Genomic DNA, 22,734 nt, shown 5'->3' with positions numbered 1-22,734 from the left:
TGGGATTTTTCAGGCAAGCATACTAGAGTGGATTGCCATTTCCTTCTCCAGGGGATCTTCCCAACCCAGGGATTGAACCTGGGTCTCTTGCATTTCAGGCAGATGCTTTACCATCTGAGCCACCAGGGAAGCCCCATTTTAACTTAATTACCCCTTTAATGGCCCTATCTCCAAGTAGAGTCACATTCTGAGGTACTAGAGGTTAAGGTTTCAACATACAGATATTGAAAAGACACGATTCAGTCCATAAAAGTCCATCACTGTATTTATTTTTATTGTTATCCCCAAAACAAGGAATCCCTGATGGTTCAGTGGTAAAGAATCTGTCTACAATATAAGAGACCACCTGCAATTCAGGAGACACAGGTTTGATCCTTGGGTTGGAAAGATCCTCTGGAGAAGGAAATGGCAACCCACTCCATATTCTTTCCTGAGAAATCCCATGGACAGAGGAGCCTGGTGGGCTACAGTCCCTGGGTCACAAGATTTGGACACAACTTAGCAACTAAACCACCACCACCATCCAAAAACACCATGAAAAGAAAAAATCCAGGAAAAAAAAAAAATATATATATATATACACAGAACTATTACGATAATGACATTCATTTTGATCACATTTCCAAGCTTGGAGTCCAGAGAGCTTTTAGTGCTTGCAAAAGGCAGGGGTGAATTTTTTTCTGGGCTAGTCCTATTTTGGAATCCTTAGAATAAGGAAGGATCCAGAATTTTCAAGATGCCAAAAAATGTGAAATTCTTTCAATTTTCACTTTCTTCCATCTCTATTCTAGGAGATAATAAGCATACTGATTATCATTGACGTGGGTTGCATCTGTCTGCTTGTGAGGGGTTTTATTATTATTAATGTTCAACAAAATCAGCTTTTCACGAGGGTTACAGAAAATTTTTCTCATAAATAGGCATCATCATCATCCAAAAGAAAAATATCCTGGCTGTTTCATAATCTTTCATGACACCTTCCAAGATGAACTCTACAGACATGTGAGTTGCCAAATAAAAAAATCTGAATTTCTGAGAAAGAAGCACACAAATCTCGCTCACAAACTACAGTTTGTTAATTATTTATTCATAAGATAGATAAGAAATCTTTAACTAGAGAGTTTATTCGGGCCTCTTAGGACTCCCAGGTGGCTCAATGGTAAAGACTCTACCTGCCAATGCAGGAACTGAAGGAAGAGTAGGTTTGATCCCTGGGTTAGCCAGATTCCCTGGAGGAGGATATGGCAAACCACTCCATTATTCTTGCCTGGATAATCCTATGGATGGAGGAGCCTGGTGAGCTACAGTTCATGGGGTTGCAAAGAGTTGGGCTGAAGTGACTGAGCACGCATGCATGCAGGACTTTAAAAGGGAATTTTGTCAATGTTTGCCCCAAATATATAACTACCTCCCAAAACCTTTCTAGTTCTACCTATATATTTCTTTCTCCATTACAAGTGTGGGAAGTAACCTCTTAGGTCCTTCTCAAGCTTTTTTCCACATTCCCCCAACTCTACTGTCTACTGCTTCCTATAGGATTTTGCATTTTCAACTATCTCCTCTCTAAGTAGCATCACATACATCACTCCACTGGTTTCCTCTTCCTACCTGAAGCATGCTTATGCTGTCTCCAAATTACACAATGCAATAAGTCTATCTACATGTCTGACTAAATTTTGAATATTTCAAGTGCAAATTATATTTTCCTGTGTCTCCACTGTCTAGCATGGTCATTTATTTTTGCTCCTTAATAAATACCTGATGCATGAATGAATGAACAAATGAATGAGGGAATGAATTAATTAGCATTTTGTGGGGCAAAACATCCAGGCAAAAGTTGAATAGTCAGCTGAACATGTTTTAATGATGCCAATTAATTGGATACTATTAATATTTAGAAAAATAAAATGAATTTTAATGTCTGATCTCCTGAAGGACAAAGTCTTTAACACCAGAGAAATTTGTAGTTAATTATACTGATAATGAATTTTCCAAAAACAGCCAAGATGATAATTTGAGTCAAGCTTACTCTCCCCTTCATTTCACCTGGGCAGAAGTGGGGACTTAACTGATTTGCAAAGAGCACTCAATTTTTCTCTTGCTTTTGGCCAACATGATGTTAATACATGGTGCAAACCAGTCCATTGTAAAGGAGATCAGTCCTGGCTGTTCATTGGAAGGACTGATGCTAAAGCTGAAGCTCCAATACTTTGGCCACCTCATGCGAATAGTTGACTCACTGGAAAAGACTCTGATGCTGGAAGGGATTGGGGGCAGGAGGAAAAGGGGATGACAGAGAATGACATGGCTGGATGGCGTCACCAACTCGATTGAGGTGGGTTTGAGTGAACTCCGGGAGTTAGTGATGGACAGGGAGTCCTGGCATGCTGTGATTCATGGGGTCGCAAAGAGTCGGACACGACTGAGCGACTGAAATGAACTGAAACATTTTAATGTAGTTTATATATATTTCTGTTACAGAGAACGTGGAAACGTGTATGAATGTACCTTTCCTAATTGTTTCCATCTTCATTGATTAAGAAGAGCAAGAAATGTGAATTAAATTGGAAATAGTAGAAAAGAAATGGTTATGGTCTTTAGGAATTGTTGCAGACTGAAAAAAATGAAGCAAAAGAGTATTATTTTCTGCTCAAGTGGAGTAGGAGAGGTGTTTAAAATATGCTAGATGTTAGTTGTTTCCTGTTTATCTAACTCAACTCATTGGCATTTACTCAGACAAGTCTCCACAGTGCAGGGAGAATTCATAAGACCTTGTCCTCACCTAACCTAAATGGAAAGACTTGAGCTGTGATCTCAACTTAGGTCTGACTGAAGAATATGCATAGGCATCTGGTCCCAGAAGAAATCTTTCAGTTTAATACACGTTTTTAAGGAAGGGTGCAGTGGTCTGTGAAAATGCTAACATTTCTGCAGTCGAAAGAAACCCTCCTGACAGATAAACATCTCTCCAGCCTTTCTCGATCCCTATTTGTAAAGGATACTTGATGGAAAAGGAAATCTGTAAGACTTCAAGGAGAAACAGTGGAGAGATAAAATCAATAGGAGTCATCCTTATTCCCATCTCAGGAAATCTGAGAACAGCGTTCTTATTTCAGCAGGCTGGCATCCAAGACTCTCACATGGTTACTGGCAATTACTGAAGCCCCAAAGGACAGCATGGGGCAGTGCTAAAGGCTTGAGACAAGGAATCAGGTGACATGGGTTCTGCTCTCAACTCTATCAAGGACTAGCTTTATGACCTTGGGCAAGACACTTAAGCTTGTGTCCTTAGCTATATGACACAGATTACTTTATTCAGCTGGAAAAGCTTTTGTGAGAATAGAATGACATAAAATATATAAAAACACTCAACACAGTACTTGGCACTTAATAAAAATGAAAACAGCAATCATAACTAAAGACTTTTTCTCATGTATGAGAAGTTGCCTGCCTGGATGGTTGTAAGAAGACTGGGAAGTCCCTTACCCACTGCTTTCACTCTCATTGCTTTGGTACATCCCTAAAACACATAACTTCTCAGCTGACTGCTTAAATGTTTAAATAAGGGCTGTTGTTGTTTAGTCCCTAAGTCATGCCTGACCTTTTGTGACCCCATGAGATGTAATCTGCCAGGCTCCTCTGGAGTGGGTGGCCATTCCCTTCTCCAGGGGATCTCCCCAACCCAGAGATCAAACACAAGTCTCTTGCTTTGACAGGTGGATTCTCTACCACTGAGCCACCAGGTAAGCATCAATAAAGGACAATGTATTCCACCCTAGTGGAAAAAAATAGAAGACTGGGAAGAGTATGGTTATACAGCACAGGGTTAAAAGTTGAACTTGAGCAAATGACCTGTGCTAGAATCCCTGTTCAATTACTACCTAGCTGTGCAGAATTAGGGGTGAGTTCTTTTTTTTTTTTTTTTTAATTTATTTGGTTGAGCACTGCCTTAGTTACAGCAGGTGGGATACTTAGTTTCAGCATTCAAACTCATAGTTTCAGTGTGTGGGGTGCAGTTCCCTGACCAGGGATTGAATCCTTGTCCCCTGCAATGGGAAGAAGGAGTCTTAGCCAGCAGACCACCAGGGAAGTCCCAAGTTCACTTTTTTTCAACCTCAGTTTCCTTATCCGTAAAATGAAGAGGGTAGAACATTTGAGATGGACTAAGATGGATAAGACTCTTGAGAGTCCCTTGGACTGCAAGGAGATCCAATCATTCCATTCTAAAGGAGATCAGTCCTGGGTGTTCATTGGGAGGACTGATGCTAAAGCTGAAACTCCAATACTTTGGCCACTTTATGCGACGAGTTGACTCACTGGAAAAGAGTCTGATGCTGGGAGGGATTGGGGGCAGGAGGAGAAGGGGACGACAGAAAATGAGATGGCTGGATGGCATCACCGAATCGATGGACATTGAACTCCGGGAGTTGGTGATGGACAGGGAGGCCTGGCATGCTGTGATTCACGGGGTCGCAAAGAGTCAGACACGACTGAGTGACTGAACTGAACTGAACTGAACCTAAGATGGATAAGGAAAAGGATGGGTAGCTGCCCATTGACCCCTTTTGTGGCTGCTATGCCCATGAATCACACTTTCACAATATCTGATGGGGAGGTATGGACTCATTAATGCTTGTGTTAATTGTCCCAAATCTCTCCACTAGTCCTTTTTCTCTTCTCTTCAAGTCTGGTCTTTCCTCCACATGTGTAAGATGCTCAGAAACCCAAGAGCTTACCCCTGAAGCCCTCAGTTATCCCAACACAAGACAGATTTCCTACATTATCTTATCCTTACAAATACATTCTCCTCTTCAACTCACCCCCTGTTTAGTTTCCCTGTTTCCTAATTTGAGGTTTTAAGGATCTCAATGTGTCAGCATGATTAAAATATCAAAGTAACTTAATCCTTTGTTGACATCTGATAAATGGTTGTCATGCTATAAAAGTTTTGTGTATGTTGGGAAAATGAACATTCATCAAAATAAAGGTGTTTTCATAGGAGAAATTCTTTGACAAATTTGGGTGTAAGAGTCTCTTTCCTAACAACCCTTTCATTCTTTTTTCCACCAGTTAATAAATCCTTTTAGGAATAAGAGAAATCATTATTTATCCAAGTGACACAAATGATTAATTGTATGAATAACAATTGAAAGTCAAGGTAAATCTCTGTTCTTAAAATGACAACATATTATATATCTACCCATTTTACCAGTCAGGTACTCATTTACTTTCCTCTAGTGAAAATACTTAGGCTTCACTGGTGGCTCAACAGTAAAGAATCCACTTACAAATGTAGAAGATGTGGACTCAATCCTTGAGGCAGGAAGATCCCCTGAAGAAGGAAACGGCAAACTACTCTAATATTCTTGCCTGGAAAATCCCAGGGACAGAGGAGCCTGGTGGGCTACATCCGTGGGGTTGCAAAAGAGTCAGACACAACTTAGTGACTAAACAACAATGACAACATGGTGAATTAGCTTAGGTTGTCTTCCTGGGATCTTCTCCAGTGCCTGCAGTCTTACTGAGACTGTCAAACTAAGATCCTACATTCCTTGGATAAGGCATGAGAGGAGCTAACTCAGACTATCTCATCTCAAAATAATATATGTGTCTTGAGCCAAAATGGCACCAGATTGTTTAATCATTGTGAAGGCTTGGATGTACATTGTTCTTGATGCCTAGATATTTAGCAATATCATATTCCTATCCTTTCTATGATTACATTGTTCAACAGATCCTCTGATTCTGTGGGCTACCTTCTTCCCTCCAGTAAATTTATTATTCACCCTTAAACTGGGATGCATTTCCATTGTTTACAACCAAATAAGTTATATGATAGATTTAAGGAAATTGCAGCATATTTTTGAAGGCATCATGTTAGAAGCAGAGATAGACTATGTCAATGGGTTTGCCATACATTAACCAGATAATCACGATGGTGTGATCACTCACCTAGAGTCAAATATGCTGGAATGTGAAGTCAAGTGGGCCTTAGGAAGCATCACTACAAACAAAGCTAGTGGAGGTGATGGAATTCCAGTTGAGCTATTTCAAATCCTGAAAATGATGCTATGAAAGTGATGCACTCAATATGTCAGCAAATATGGAAAACTCAGTAGTGGCCACAGGATTGGAAAAGGTCAAGAAAGGCAATGCCAAAAAGTGCTCAAACTACCGCACAACTGCACTCATCTCACACACTAGTAAAGTAATGCTCAAAGTTCTCCAATCCAGGCTTCAGCAATATGTGAACCATAAACTTCCAGATGTTCAAGCTGGTTTTAGAAAAGGCAGAGGAACCAAAGGTCAAATTGCCAACATCTGTTGGATCAACAAAAAAGCAAGAGAGTTCCAGAGAAACATCTATTTCTGCTTTATTGACTATGCCATAGGCTTTGACTGTGTGGATCACAATAAACTGTAGAAAATTCTTAAAGAGATGGGAATACCAGACCACCTGCCTGCCTCTTGAGAAATCTGTATGCAGGTCAGGAAGCAACAGTTAGAACTAGACATAGAACAACAGACTGGTTCCAAATAGTAAAAGGAGTACGTCAAGTTTGTATATTGTCACCCTGTTTATTTAACTTATATGCAGAGTACATCATGAGAAACGCTGGGCTGGATGAAGCACAAGCTGGAACCAAGATTGCCAGGAGAAATATCAATAAACTCAAATATGCAGTTGACACCACCCTCATGACAGAAAGTGAAGAGGAACTCAAAAGCCTCTTGATGAAAGTGAAAGAGGAGAGTGAAAAGGTTGGCTTGAAGCTCAACATTCAGAAAACTAAGATCATGGCATCTGGTCCCATTGCTTCATGGGAAATAGATGGGGAAACAGTGGAAACAGTGTTGGACTTTATTTTTCTGTGCTCCAAAATCACTGCAAATTGTGATTGCAGTCATCAAATTAAAAGACACTCCTTGGAAGGAAAATTATGACCAACTTAGACAGCATATTAAAAAACAGAGATATTTCTTTATCAACAAAGTTCTGTCTAGTCAAAGCTATGGTTTTTCCAGTGGTCATGTCTGGATGTGGGAGTTGGACTATAAAGAAAGCTGAGCATCGAAGAATTGATGCTTTTGAACTGTGGTGTTGGAGAAGACTCTTGAGAGTCCCTTGGACTGCAAGGAGTTCCAACCAGTCCATCCTAAAGGAGATCAGTCCTGGGTGTTCATTGGAAGGACTGATATTGAAACTGAAACTCCAAAACTTTGGCCACCTTATGCAACGAGTTGACTCACTGGAAAAGACTCTGATGCTGGGAAAGGTTGGGGGTGGGAGGAGAAGGGGATGACCGAGAATGAGATGGCTGGATGGCATCACCGACTCTGTGGACATGAGTTTGAGTGAACTCCGGGAGTTGGTGATGGACAGGTAGGCCTGGTGTGCTGGGGTTTATGGGGTCACAAAGAGTCAGACACGACTGAATGACTGAACTGAACTGAATTAGAATCTGTATCAAAGGAACAATCAAGTTTTTTTCCCCAAAAATTTGATTCTAGGTTAGCTATTTAAACATAAGTTTCATTTGCTTCATGAGCTAGTTCTGCATATGACTTCATGACACTATGGAATCTGGTCATATTCCATAATTCAAATTTAAAAAAGGTCAGAGTTTCAAATTAAAAACAAAAATTAAAAGGTTAATTTGCCAAGGGATATCTGGACACCAAGTGTTTTATATAGTGGGACATTTTTATCATTACAATAATTCTATAAGGTGATCTCATCTTTATTTTTATGTTATGAAGAACTTGAAGTTCAAATAGGCAAGAATTATTGAGCTTATAAATAGAGGATTTGGATAGGAATCCAATTTTCTTAGATCATAAAGCCTGCACTTGCCTGTCTAACAGAAGTTACTTCCAGGCATCTGTGGCCTTTTTTACCTGATTGTAGCAGAAGAGAGGAGTATCTCTGGTTATCAGAAGAAATGATAATCTGAGTCCTTTTCCATAATTATTTTTTCTGTCCAAGGTGACTTCTGGGTAGTAGCAAAGGCCTGGAGAAAAACGGAGGTAAAGACCAGGATTGGCATTAAATCATCAATAGTTCTATTCCTGTCTCTTTTTTCCTGAACAAATGCATCCAAGAGCAAAACATCATAATTCTGAGCAAGGAGATGTCCTAAAAGCATAAATGCAATCATTACAACTTTTATAAGCAAAAAGAAGAAAAGATCTATTCCAAATTCCACAAACTGTAAATCCTATAAAAGTGTATTGAGAGAGAGTCCATTGTAGAAGCTAAGAGCTCAGGCTCCGAAGATTTGGGTGTCAGCCTTAAGATCAACTAGTCATGTGACCCCTCTGTGTCTAATTCCTTATCTATAAAATAAATACTATGCCATCCATTTTGTTTGTGCATTTATAAAAATGTAGCTGTAAGGGTTAAATTATTTAATATTTAAGTGTTAAAGTTTGTACTACATAGTATGTGCTTGATAAATATTAGCTTTTGATAGTCATGTTTCTTATAGTAGAATTGCTGTTCTAGGCCTTGGCAGTGGTGATGACAGAATTTTGATCTTGTCCTCAGGTTGTTTAAGACTGAAGGTAATAAGTAGTTTATGCAAGACACAAAGTTTTAGACTACAGGTGGAGGAAAGTCTGACTTTGTCCAAGGGAAACCTAGGATGCTTCCTGGAGATCATAGCATTTGAAATGATCATGAAGCAAACTGACATTTAACCAGAATTTAGGATCCATAAATGGATGGACACAATTCCATCACAGAACAGTGTGAAGATTATGGGTTGACTGGTCATAGGATACACAGAGATCAATTATTGGATGTGCACATAGTTAGACAAGTCTAATGGTAGTCATGCCTTGCTTCCAAGTCTGAAGATTATTTCTATAGGTAACAGAGAGTCATAGGAAATGTTTAGACAGAGTGACAAGATCACCTGCAAAAACGTCAGTAGACTATATTGGAGACATGGGAGGTTACAGAAAGAGAGACCCATTGTTGAAAATAGAGCATCAGTTTTCAACAATCTAAAGAGACAAAATCAGTGAAGACTGAACTGCAGTTGAATTAGCTGTTGGAAGAAGTCATGATTTGCAAGTATCAGTAGTGGGAATGGCCTAAGATGGCATGTAGTGACAAGGAAAGGGACATTCTGTGCAGAAGTGGGAGAAAATGTTCAAGAGAACTATCTACACTGGAAAATAAATTTAGGATAGAAGCAGTTGTGCAGAGAATTCAGGTTAAGAAAAGACTTTTCATGTAGGAAAGGGATCAGCAAACTGGTCTATTTGCCGAATCCTGTCTGATGCTTGTTTCTGTAGAGTTATTTTGGAAGAGTCACTCTCATCATTTTGTCTCTGTTGTTGTTTTTGTACTACAAAGGCAGAGTTGTGTAGCTCAGCTCCAAAACCTGAAATAGTCACTCTCTGGACCTTTACAGAAAACATTTGCTGAGTCCTCTTTGAGATTATCTAATATTGAGGTAAATTTCAGAAATGGAGTTAGTTCACCTAGCTATTACTTCCTGGGGTGTTTCTGAAATTTCAAAGACTTGAATTAGAAGCTTAGGAATATGCACTTTTAAAAGAAAAGTGTGGAGGAAGGATACATCTGCTTCCTACAAGCTTTTTCTACTTTCTGGACCAAAGACTGCCACATAAAAGCACGCAATAATGGATTTGGTTTTGTTCTTCTAGGGAGAGGAAAAGGAAAGGAACATAAGAAAGTATTATTTTAATTCAGTCACAATGTTTTAATCAAACCTGAACTCTAGGCTGTGTAGGTGAGTACATATAGAATATTTTTAAAAAAGCATGGCATGGTGATTGCCCTTTTGTTGTTGTTGTTCAGTCATTAAGTCATGTCTGACTCTTTGTGACCCCATGGACTGCAGCACACCGGGCTCCCCTATCCTTCACTATCTCCCAGAGTTCACTAAATTTCATGTCCATTGAGTCAGTGATGCTATCTAACCATCTCATCCTCTGCCACCCGCTTTCTCCTTTTTCCTTCAATCCTTCCCAGCATCAGGGTCTTTCCAGTGAGTTGGATTTTTGCATCAGGTGGCCAAAGAACTGGAACTTCAACTTCAGCAACAGGCTGCCCTTTAGGAAATTTAAAATCCCCATAAGTCTATATATGAAAAACAAATGAAAGCAATAGATCGCAATATTGACTCTATGGTAGGAGAATGAATGTGAGGATTAGCTTCTACTTTTCTTTCCTCAGTTCAGTTCAGTTCATTTCAGTTGCTCAGTCGTGTCCGACTCTTTGTGACCCCATGACTCACAGCACGCCAGGCCTCCCTGTCCATCACTAACTCCCGGAGTTCATTCAAACTCATGTCCATCAAGTCGGTGATGCCATCCAGCCATCTCATTCTCTGTCGTCCCCTTCTCCTCCTGCCCCCAATCCCTCCCAGCATCAGAGTCTTTTCCAGTGAGTCAACACATCGCATGAGGTGGCCAAAGTATTGGAGTTTCAGCTTTAGCATAAGTCCTTCCAATGAACAACCAGGATTGATCTCCTTTAGAATGGACTGGTTGGATCTCCTTGCAGTCCAAGGGACTCTCAAGAGTCTTCTTCAGCACCACAGTTCAAAAGCATCAATCCTTCGGCGATCAGCTTTCTTCACAGTCCAACTCTCACATCCATACATGACCACGGGAAAAACCATAGCCTTGACTAGACGGACCTTTGTTGGCAAAGTAATGTCTCTGCTTTGTAATATACTATCTAGGTTGGTCATAATTTTCCTTCCAAGGAGCAAGCGTCTTTTAATTTCATGGCTGCAATCAGCATCTGCAGTGATTTTGGAGCCCAAATAAATAAAGTCTGACACTGTTTCCACTGTTTCCCCATCTATTTGCCATGAAGTGATGGGACCAGATGCCATGATCTTTGTTTTCTGAATGTTGAGCTTCAAGCCAACCTTTTCACTCTCCTCTTTCACTTTCATCAAGAGGCTTTTTAGTTCTTCTTCACTTTCTGCCATAAGGGTGGTGTCATCTGCATAGTTGAGGTTATTGATATTTCTCCCAGCAATCTTGTTTCCAGCTTGTGCTCTTCCAGCCCAGCGTTCCTCATGATATACTCTGCATATAAGTTAAATAAACAGGGTGACAATATACAAACTTGACGTACTCCTTTTCCTATTTGGAACCAGTCTGTTGTTCCATGTACAGTTCTGACTGTTGCTTCCTGACCAAGCAAGTGTCCACAGAAACTAAATCATGTTTTGGAAATCAGGGCATTTAAAATCAGAATCCTGAAATGGGGTTTTTCTTGAACTCTCAGAAGATGTGGCAACAGTGGGCTTGATGACATAGCTATTCAGGTGGCCCCTGGAGTCGGTTGGTGGCCATCTCAGCTCTTCCCTGCGAAAAATGCTTTTCTCTTCACACGATTCCTACCATTCCTTCTTGTATCTTGCTGAGTCAGCCCCACTTATTTATATACTACCCATTGGTCTATCAAAGCCAGTGATTGCAATCCTTGGTTAAGAAATGCTTTGGATTTCTCATTAGTGACTAGCAGAAGTGAAGGGAACACTGCCTCCCCCCTAAATATGTGCTGCTGTCAGGTTTTACTACTTCTGTCCTATCTCCCTAACATTCCTTTTATCTTTCAGTTGAGTTCAGTCACTCAGTGATATCTGACTCTTTGCAACCCCATGAATCACAGCATGCCAGACCTCCATGTCCATCACCAACTCCCGGAGTTCACTCAAACTCACGTCCATAGAGTCAGTGATGCCATCCAGCCATCTCACTCTCTGTCATCCCCTTCTCCTCCCGCCCCTAATCCCTTCCAGCATCAGACTCTTTTCCAGTGAGTCAACTTGTCGTATGAGGTGGCCAAAATATTGAGGTTTTCAGCCCAAGCATCAGTCCCTCCAAAGAACACCCAGGATGTTGGATGTTTAGAATGAACTGGTTGGATCTCCTTGCAGTCCAAGGGACTCTCAAGAGTCTTCTCCAACACCACAGTTCAAAAGCATCAGTTCTTCGGTGCTCAACTTTCTTCACAGTCCAAATCTCACATCCATACATGACCAATGGAAAAACCATAGCCTTGACTAGCGGGCCTTTGTTGGCAAAGTAATGTCTCTGCTTTTTAATATGCTATCTAGGTTGGTCATAACTTTCCTTCCAAGGAGTAAGCATCTTTTAATTTCATGGCTGCAATCAGCGTCCGCAGTGATTTTGGAGCCCCCAAAAATGAAGTCTTACACTGTTTCCATGTTTCCCCATCTATTTCCCAAGAAGTGATGGGACCAGATACCATGATCTTTGTTTTATGAATGTTGAGCTTCAAGCCTTCACTTTCATCAAGAGGCTTTTTAGTTCTTCTTCACTTTCTGCCATAAGGATGGTGTCATCTGCATATCTGAGGTTATTGATATTTCTCCCGGCAATCTTGATTCCAGCTTGTGCTTCTTCCAGCCCAGCGTTCCTCATGATGTACTCTGCATAGAAGTTAAATAAGCAGGGTGACAATATACAACCTTGATGTACTCCTTTTCCTATTTGAGGCCAGTCTGTTGTTCCATGTCCAGTTCTAACTGTTGCTTCCCGACCTGCATACAGGTTTCTCAACAGGCAGGTCAGGTGGTCTGGTATTCCCATCTCTTTCAGAATTTTCCACAGTTTATTGTGATCCACTCAGTCAAAAGCTTTGGCATAGTCAATGAAGCAGAAATAGATGTTTTTCTGGAACTCTCTTGCTTTCCCCATGATCCAGCGGATGTTGGCAATTTGATCTCTGGTGCCTCTGCCTTTTCTAAAACCTGCTTGAACATCTGGGAATTCACGGTTCACATATTGCTGAAGCCTGGCTTGGAGAATTTTGAGCATGACTTTAATAGCGTGTGAGATGAGTGCAATTGTGCGGTAGTTTGAGCATTCTTTGGCATTGCCTCTCTTTGGGATTGGAATGAAGACTGATATTTTCCAGTCCTGTGGCCACTGCTAAGTTTTCCAAATTTTCTGGCATATTGAGTGAAGCACTTTCACAGCATCATCTTTCAAGATTTGAAATAGCTCAACTGGAATTCCATCACCTCCACTAGCTTTGTTCATAGTGATGTTTTCTAAGGCCCACTTGACTTCACATTCCAAGATGTCTGGCTCTAGGTCAGTGATCAAGTTATCGTTCCTATCTTGCTTGTGAAGATCTTTTTTGTACAGTTCTTCTGTGTATTCTTGCCACCTCTTCTTAATATCTTCTGCTTCTGTTAGGTCCATACCATTTCTGTCCTTTATCGAGCCCATCTTTGCATGAAATGTTCCCTTGGAATCTCTAATTTTCTTGAAGCGATCTCTTGTTTTTCCTATTCTGTTGTTTTCCTCTATTTCTTTGCATTGATCGCTGAGGAAGGCTTTCTTATCTCTCCTTGCTATTCTTTGGAACTCTGCATTCAGATGCTTGTATCTTTCCTTTTCTCCTTTGCTTTTCACTTCTCTTCTTTTCACAGCTATTTGTAAGGCCTCCTCAGATAACCATTTTGCTTTTTTGCATTTCTTTTCCATGGGGATGGTCTTGATCCCTGTCTCCTGTACAATGTCATGAACCTCCATTCAGAGTTCATCAGGAACTCTCTCTATCAGATCTAGTCCCTTAAATCTATTTCTCACTTCCACTGTATAATCATAAGGGATTTGATTTAGGTCATATCTGAACGGTCTAGAGGTTTTCCCTACTTTCTTCAATTTAAGTCTGAATTTGGCAATAAGGAGTTCATGATCTGAGCCACAGTCAGCTCCTTGTCTTGTTTTTGCTAACTGTATAGAGCTTCTCCATCTTTACTTGTCTGTATTTCTCTCCCTTTTTCTCCACCAGCAAGAAAGTGACCAGAGAGAACTGGACCACTGTCTCTCCTCCCAGTCCTTATTTCTTTTTTCTTTTCCTCTCTCTCATTCTATATTTCTCTTGTTCTGATCCTTACCCAAATGGTTTTTGAAATGTCAATAAAAATAACCGTGGTGACAGCATAGCTCAATAGACATCCCAGGGGTTCAAAGAGCAGAGTCCTCTTTGGCTTTATCCACTGGGTTCTCTTTCTGCTGAGCTAAGGATATTGAATTCACTCATTCATTTGCTCTGACCCCATTATCAGTCTTTCTTTTTTTTCCTTCCTTCCTCTGCTCCTAGGGCAGAAAAATTGATCTCTCTCTCTCTGTGTATAAACACACACACACACACATATATATATATATATATATATATATATATATATATATATACCTCTCTGGTGACTCAAGCAGTAAAGAATCCACCTGTAATGCAGGAGACACTGGAGATGTGAGTTTGATCCCTGTGTCAGGAAGATCTCCTGGAGGAAAAACTCCTGGAGGAGAACATGGCCATCCATCCCAGTATTCTTGCCTGGAGAATCCCTAAGGACAGAGGAGCCTGGCAGGCTGTAGTCCATGGGGTCATGAAATAATCAGACACGACTTAGCTACTAAAGAACAACAGCAACATACACATATATGCTTAACAATTTTAAAAGGGAATTTAAAAGTTAGTCAAAGAAATGAGAGAACTAAAGCCCCAAATAAATAAATGACCTTCCCATTAATACAGAGTTTAGCCATGAACCATCTCTCCTCAGGAGAGAGAAGCCTGTGGAGCTCTACTTGTTGTCTCTGTAGCCTGGGCTGGTTGCCGAGAAGATGACAAATGCTTCCAGAAATCTGTGGAGGGTGGTCATGAGAGTGACGCTACAGATACATGCTTTTCCAGAGCTTCTTCCAACCTCCTCTGTATTTGAAGAGCAAATCCTGAAGGAGCCAGGAGGGACATTTCTGTGTAGAAATTTAAATAAGGAATCAAAGCAAACTACTTGAGGAGTTTTCCAATGACAAAACAAAAATGGGAATTTGTATGAGATTCCCAAGAAAAAGACCCTTATATTTCTCCAGCTGCTTCATGCCCCTCATCATTTAAGCAGAAAAATGGGTAAAAGTCAGTAAAGAAAAGCTGAACTCACCAATAAAACAATGCTCCTGAAACTCAAGTTGAAACATAAGAGAGACTTCTTAGGCTAATAACAATATGTATGTACTTATTTTGCAACAAGGAATTCATGATCTGAGCCACACTCAGCTCCCTGTCTTGTTTTTGCTGACTGTATAGAGCTTCTCTGTCTTTGGCTGCAAAGAATATAATCAATCTGATTTCAGTGTTGACCATCTGGTGATGTCCATGTGTAGAGTCTTCTCTTGTGATGTTGGAAGATGGTGTTTCCTATGACCAGTGTGTTCCCTTTTCAAAGCTCTGTTAGCCTTTGTCCTGCTTCATTTTGTACTCTAAGGCCAAATTTTCCTGTTACTCCAGGTATCTCTTGACTTCCTACTTTTGCATTCTAGTACCATATGATGAAAAGGACATCTCTTTGGGGTGTCAGTTTTAGAAGGTATTGGTAGGTCATCATAAAACCGTTCAATTTCAACTTCTTCAGCATTACTGGTTGGAGCATAGGTTTGGATTACTGTGATACTGAATGGATTATCTTGGAAACAAATAGACATCATTTTGTCATTTTTTGAGACTGCATGCAAGTACTGCATTGCAGACTGTTTTGTTGACTATGAAGTCTACTCCATTTCTTGTAAAGGATTCTTGCCCTCAGTAGTAGATATAATGATCATCTGAGTTAAATTTGCCCATTCCAGTCCATTTTCATTCACTGATTCCTAAAATCTTGATGATCACTCTTGCCATGTCCTTATTAAAAAATTCAGACTTAAATTGAAGAAAGGAGGGAAAGCCACTAGGCCATTCAGGTATGACCTAAATCAAATCCCTTATAATTATACAGTGGAAGTGACCAATAGATTCAAGGGATTAGAACTGATAGAGTGCTTGAAGAACTATGGATGGAGATTCGTGACATTGTAAAGGAGGCAGTGATCAAGACCATCCCCAAGAAAAAGAAATGCAAAAAGGCAAAATGGTTGTCTGAGGAGGCCTTACAAACAGCTAAGGAAAGAAGAGAAGCTAAAGGCAAAGGAGAAAAAGAAAGATATATCCATTTGATTGCAGAATTCTAAACAATAAGCAAGGAGAAATAAGAAAGCCTTCCTCAGTGACCAATGCAAAGAAATAGAGGAAAACAATAGAATGGGGAAGACTAGAGATCTCGTCAAGAAAATTAGAGATACCAAGGGAACATTTCATTCAAAGATGGGCACAATAAAGGACAGAAACTGTCTGGGCCTACCAAAAGCAGAAGATATTAAGAAGAGTTGGCAAGAATACACAGAAGAATTATACAAAAAAGATCTTCATGACCCAGATAATCATGATGGTGTGATCACTCACCTAGAGCCCGACATCCTGGAATGCAAAGTCAAGTGTGACTTACGAAGAATCACTATGAATAAAGCTAGTGGAGGTGACAGAATTCCAGTTGAGCTATTTCAAATACTAAAAGATGATGCTGTGAATGTGCTGCATTCAATGTACCAGCAAATATGGAAACCTCAGCAGTAGCCACAGGACTGGAAAAGGTCAGTTTTCATTCTAATCCCAAAGAAAGGCGATGCCAAAGAATGCTATAACTGCAGCACAATCGCACTCATCTCACACAATAGCAAATTAATGCTCAAAATTCTCCAAGCCAGGCTTCAACAGTATGTGAACTGTGAACTTCCAGATGTTCAAGCTGGATTTAGAAAGGTAGAAGAACCAGAGATCAAATTGCCAATATCCGTTGGATCATCGAGAAAGCAAGAGAGTTCCAGAAAAACATCTACTTCTGCTTTACTGACTATGCCAAAGCCTTTGATTGTGTGGATCACAACAGATTGTGGAAAATTCTTCAAGAGATGGGAGTACCAGACCACCTGACCTGCCTCCTGAGAAATTTGCATTCAGGTCAAGAAGCAACTGTTAGAACCAAACATGGAAAAAGACACTCGTTCCAAATTGGGAAGGGAGTAGGTCAAGGCTGTATACTGTCACCCTGTTTATTTAACTTATATGCCAAGTACATCATGCAAAATGCCAGGCTGGATGAAGCACAAGCTGGAATCAAGATATCCAGGAGAAATATTATTAATAACCTCAGATATGCAGATGACACCACCCTTATGGCAGAAAGTGAAGAAGAACTAAAGAGCCTCTTGATGAAAGTGAAAGAGGAGAGTGAAAAAGCTGGCTTAAAACTCAATATTCAAAAAACAAAGATCATGGCATCCAGTCCCTTCACTTCATGGCAAATAGGGAAACAGTGGAAACAATGGCAGATTTTATTTTCTTGGGCAGCAAAATCACTGCAGATGGTGACTGCAGCCATGAAATTAAAAGATTCTATCTCCTTGGAAGAAAAGCTATGACAGCATATTAAGAAGCAGAAACATTACTTTGCTGACAAATGTCCTTCTAGTCAGAGCTATGTTTTTTTCAGTAGTCATGTATGGATGTGAGAGTTGGACCATAAAGAGGGCTGAGCACCAAAGAATTGATGCTTTTGAACTGTGGTGTTGGAGAAGACTCTTGAGAGTCCCTTGGACTATAAGGACATCAAACCAGTCAATCCTAAAGGGAATCAGTCCTGAATCTTCATTGAAATGACTGATGCCGAAGCTGAAACTCAAATACTTTGGCCGCCTGATGTGAAAAACTGACTCCTTGCTAAAGACCCTGATGCTGGGAAAGATTGAAGGCAGGAGGAGAACAGGACGATAGAGGATAATATATTTGGATGGCATCACCAACTCGATGGACATGAGTTTGAGCAAGCTCTGGGAGTTGGTGATGGACAGTTGCTGCAGTCCATGGGGTTGCAAAGAGCAGACATGACTGAGCAACTAAACTGAACTGAACTGATATGTTTTTATATATGTACCATGTGCTCAGTCCTCTCTGATTCCTTGTGCTGCCATGGAGTGTAGCCCACCAGACTCCTCTGTCTATGGGATTTTCCAGGCAAGAATAGTGGAGTGGATTTCCATTTCCTCCTCCAGGGGATGTTCCCGACCCAGGGATTGAACCCTCATCTCCTGTGCACGTGTATATATTCTTTTTTTAACCTGTTTCTTTAAAAAAAATTTTTGTTGAAGTATAGTTTATTTACAAGATTGTATTACTTTCTGCTGTACAGCAAAGTGAATCAGTTGTATATATACCTGTATCCACTCTTTTTAAGATTCTTTTCCCATATAATTCATTACAATGTATTGAGTTGAGTTCCCCGTGCTGTACAATAGGTCCTTATTAGCTATCTATTTTATGATTGACATATACATACTACTATATATGAAACAGATAATAGGTTGTATATATTCTAAGTGAGAATGCATTATAAATAACATATAGTTAGTTCTAATACCATATGATCCAGGAATTCCACTTCTGGTTATTTTTCTGAAGGAAACAGAAACATTAATTTGAAAAGATATATGAATTCCTATGTTCATAGAAGCATTATTTACAATAACCAAGATATGGAAGCAACCTAAGTGCCCACTGATATTTGGATGGATAAAGAAGATGTAATACACACACACACACACACACACACAATGGGATATTACTTAGCCATGGAAAAGATTAATGTCTTGATGTGAGACAAGATGGATGAACCTAGAGGGTATTATGCTAAGTAAAATAAATCACACTAAAAAAGGCAAATTCCATGTGATGTCATTTATCTGTGGAATCTAAAAATCAAAACAAATGAACAAATATAATAGAAACAAACTCATAGATACAGTGAACAAACAAGTACTACTTGCCAGAGGGGAGGGGCTCAGGAATGAGTGAAACAGTGAGGGACATTAAGAAACAAATAAGTATGAAATAAAAGAGTCACTGAGCTGAAATGGACAGCAAGGGAAATATAGTCAATAATATTATAAAATCATTATTGTATGGTGACATAGTATAACTAGACTTCTTATGCTGATCATTCTGTGATGTTTACAAATATCAAACCACTGTGCTGTGCACCTGGAACTACCAATGTTGTAGGTCAATTGTACTAAACACAGGGACTTCCCTGGCAGTTCAGTGGGTAAGACTCTGTGCTACCACTGTAGGGGCTATAGGTTCTATCCCTGGTTGGGAAACTAAGATCCCACATGTTGCAAGGTTTGCAAGAATCGATAATTTTTTTTTAAAGATAATAGTTGCTTTTTTAAGTATAAAAAATAAATATTAAATAGTTCTGCATGCTTTTCTATGCCATCATAAGGTAAAGGTTAAGTGAAGGAATGATCCCAGTTTCTTTCGTTAAATACAACAGTGATGGTGGGAGGGTGGTAAGAACATTTTTTACCATCCCTATTCCCTGGCATTTAGATGTTAGTCACACACACCCGGTATTATTCCTTTAAGATGCATCTTACCTGACAACTTTCCTTTAAGAATAATAAACTATGTCCTTTACTAGTAAAAATGCTTCTTTGGCCTGTCTTTGTTTTTATCAGTCCCTTATCCTTTGTAAGGGTGATAAGTATGATATCCTTTATTTAAGTGCTGTTGAAAGGAATTTTAGACACAAATACTGTACCTTTTAAATATGAATGTACCGAAGTCACCTACAATATACATTTTCCATCACTCAGCTGCATTTAGTTGTGTGGACATAGAAGCACTTGTCATTTGCAGCCTCATAGCAAGTATTAGCATACAGGTTATGTGCAGCATTTTTAATTTGTAGGATATACGGACAGAGCTACAAAAAGTATATGAGTGCATTTTAAAAAAATGATTCTAAGTCAAAAACCTATAAAACCATTGCTAGGTCAAGAAACAGAACATTTTGGGGGGAAATGTAGAATGCTTTATGAGTTTGCATGCGTTCTTGTGCAAGTTGATTCTCTTTTCTCTGGATCACTACAACTGTCAACCGCACACTTTCCAGCCTCGCACATTTTTAGTTCAGGTCCTGACTACTACAGTTGCACGTGGTTTTTCCACTGTTACCGCAAATACTTACTTTGACTTTGCATTCCTATTACAGCTTTGCTAGGAAGCCTTTTTCCCCACTCAAACCCTGGATTATCTTCTTTAGCTAATGCATCTCCTGCAGAATTTGCTCTTAAACCAGTGCCACTCAAATTATGGTCCATCAGTGCCGAGCTGTAAACTATTAGTTACTGCCCTGCTATGAAATTGAGTAGAGAGATTGAGAGTAAGCTTTTAAAATATTTATGTCTGTTTGTCAAAGAAATTTTATGACTCTTGAATCTAGTAATAAAAAAATGGGCCTTGCATTTTATATGCCATTTTTATTTCATTTTTCTAGAAATTCTTTTTTTATACTATTTTAAAAAAGTATATATCCATGAAAAATTGGAAGTAAAACAAAATGGAACAATCAAAAAGTTGGCCCTTTACCGAGATAGTTTGGGAAGTAGAGCTAGAAAGGGACCAAAAGTGCTTAGAAAACACTTTTCATCTAGGGGATCCTGTGAAAAATGGATATCTTGTACATTTAAAATTCTCCAATTTGAACAATGAGAATTTTCCAATCTGAGAAGAAGACCTTGATGTTCAAACCATGTTTTCTTTGAGGACTCAGCTTCCAGAAAGAATGGATTGGCTTGTTTTTACTAGTGTCTTCTCTGCCTCAGGACTATCAAGCTATTAGTGGTGGTAAAGAACTATAAGATTTATGCTGAGGGTCGATGCATGTTACAGGATGCTTGGGGCTGGTGTTCGGGGATGACCCAGAGGGAGGATAAAGGGAGGAGGCAGGTGGGAGAGGGGTTCAGGAGGGGGAGCTCATGTACACCCGGGGCGGATTCATGTCAATGTATGGCAAAGCCAACCAATATAATATTGTAAAATAATTAGCCTCCAATAAAAAAAAAAAGATAAAAAAAAAAGATTTAGGCTGATGGATAAACAAGAACACTGGTCTCAGCTCTGTTTTTAATAACAAACATATTAAAGATACATAAACACCAAATAATAAGAAATTAATATACTAACCTATGGTAAATAACAATGATGGCACATCTTCAGCCAAACAACATACTTGTGGTAAAAGAATCCTTATTTGGCATGAATGCTCTCCATATTGTTGTTCTAGGGAAAGAAAATAATGTACAAAGAAGTATTATATTTAGTATGACACATTTTAGTAAAGAAAACATACGTAGAGAGAAACATACTTAAAATTGTTCTCAATAATAATACTTCACGGTAGAATTATTGTTATTTTTTTCTTTATGCTTTTCTGTATTTTGTATCAAAATGCATTTTTTTTTTCCATTTTGGCTTAATGTGTTTTAGTTCAGTAGAACCACAAAGAAAGCTTGTAATAAAAGTAATGTTGTTCAGCCGCTCAGCCTTTTCTGACTCTTTGTAACCCCATGGACTGCATCAAGCCAGGTTTCCCTGTCTTTCACCATTCCCGGGGCTTACTCAAACTCATGTCCATCGAGTCAGTGATACCATCCAACCATCTCATCCTCTGCTGTCCTCTTCTCCTGCCTTCAATCTTTCTCAGCATCAGGGTCTTTTTCAAAGAGTTGGCTCTTTTCATCAGGTAGCCAAAGTATTGGAGCTTCAGGTTCAGCATCAGTCCTTCCAATGAATACTCAGGACTGATTTCCTTTAGTTTTGATGTCCTTGCAGTCCAAGGGACTCTCGAGTGTTCTCCAATGCCTCAGTTCAAAAGCATCGACTCTTTGGCACTCAGCCTTCTTTATGGTCCAACTCACATCCATACATGACTACTGGAAAAACATAATTTTGACTATATAGACCTTTGTTGGCAAAGTAATGTCTCTGCTTGTTAATATGTCATCTAGGTTTGTCAGAGATGTTCTTCCAAAGAGCAAGCTTTTTTTTTTTTTTTTTTTAATTTCATGGCTACAGTCACCATCTGCAGTGATTTTGGAGCCCAAGAAAATAAAGTCTTTCACTGTTTCCATTATTTCCCCATTTATATACCATGAAGTGATGGGATCAGATGCCATGATCTTAGATTTTTGAATGTTGAGTTTTAAACTAGCTTTTTCCCTCTCTTCTTTCACCTTCATCAAGAGGCTCCTCAGTTCTTTGCTTTCTGCTAAAACGGTAGTGTCATGTTCATATCTGAGGTTATTGATGTTTCTCCCAACAATCTTGATTCCAGCTTGTGTTTCATCCATACCAGCACTTCTCATGATGTACTCCACATGTGAGTTAAATAAACAGAGTGACAATATACAGCTTTGATGTACTCCTTTCCCAATATTGAACAAGTCTATTGTTCCATGTCCTTATTGTCCATGTTAGAACAACTGTTGCTTCTAGACCTGCATACAGGATTCTCAGGAGGCAGGTAAGGTGGTCTGGTATTCCCATCTCTTCAGGAATTTCCCAGAGTTTGTTGTAATCTGCACAGTCAAAGGCTTTAGTGTAGCCAATGAAGCAGAAGTAATCGACATCCAGTCCCATCACTTCATGGCAAATAGGTGGGGAAACAATGGAAACAGTGACAAACTTTTATTTTCGTGGACTCCAAAATCACTGCAGATGGTTACTGAAGTCATGAAATTAAAAGATGCTTGCTCCTTGGAAGAAAAGCTCTGACAAACTTAGATAGCACATTAAAAAGCAGAGGCATTACTTTGCTGACAAAGGTCTTTATAGTCAAAGCTATGGTTTTTCCAGTAGTCATGTATAGATATGAGAGTTGGATCATAAAGAATACTGAACACTAAAGAACTGATGTTTTTGAACTGTGGTATTGGAGGAGAATCTTGAGAGTCCCTTGGACTCCAAGGAGATGAAACCAGTCAATCTTA

General features: G+C 39.5%; 1 non-coding gene across 1 annotated transcript; it reads right to left on the bottom strand.

Annotated features, from left to right (window-relative positions):
• Positions 1-57: 57 nt before the first annotated feature.
• Positions 58-129, bottom strand: TRNAF-GAA (transfer RNA phenylalanine (anticodon GAA)). Its single transcript has one exon. It is a non-coding gene; the product is annotated as a tRNA-Phe (tRNA).
• Positions 130-22,734: the final 22,605 nt, after the last annotated feature.

This window comes from Moschus berezovskii, chromosome 2 (genome assembly GCF_049115385.1).
Source record: "Moschus berezovskii isolate FMDL1 chromosome 2, NW_MosBer_1.0, whole genome shotgun sequence".
Lineage (NCBI taxonomy): Eukaryota > Metazoa > Chordata > Mammalia > Artiodactyla > Moschidae > Moschus > Moschus berezovskii.
The sequence above is the reverse complement of the archived record's forward strand: the minus strand, read 5'-3'. Positions and strand labels throughout refer to the sequence as shown.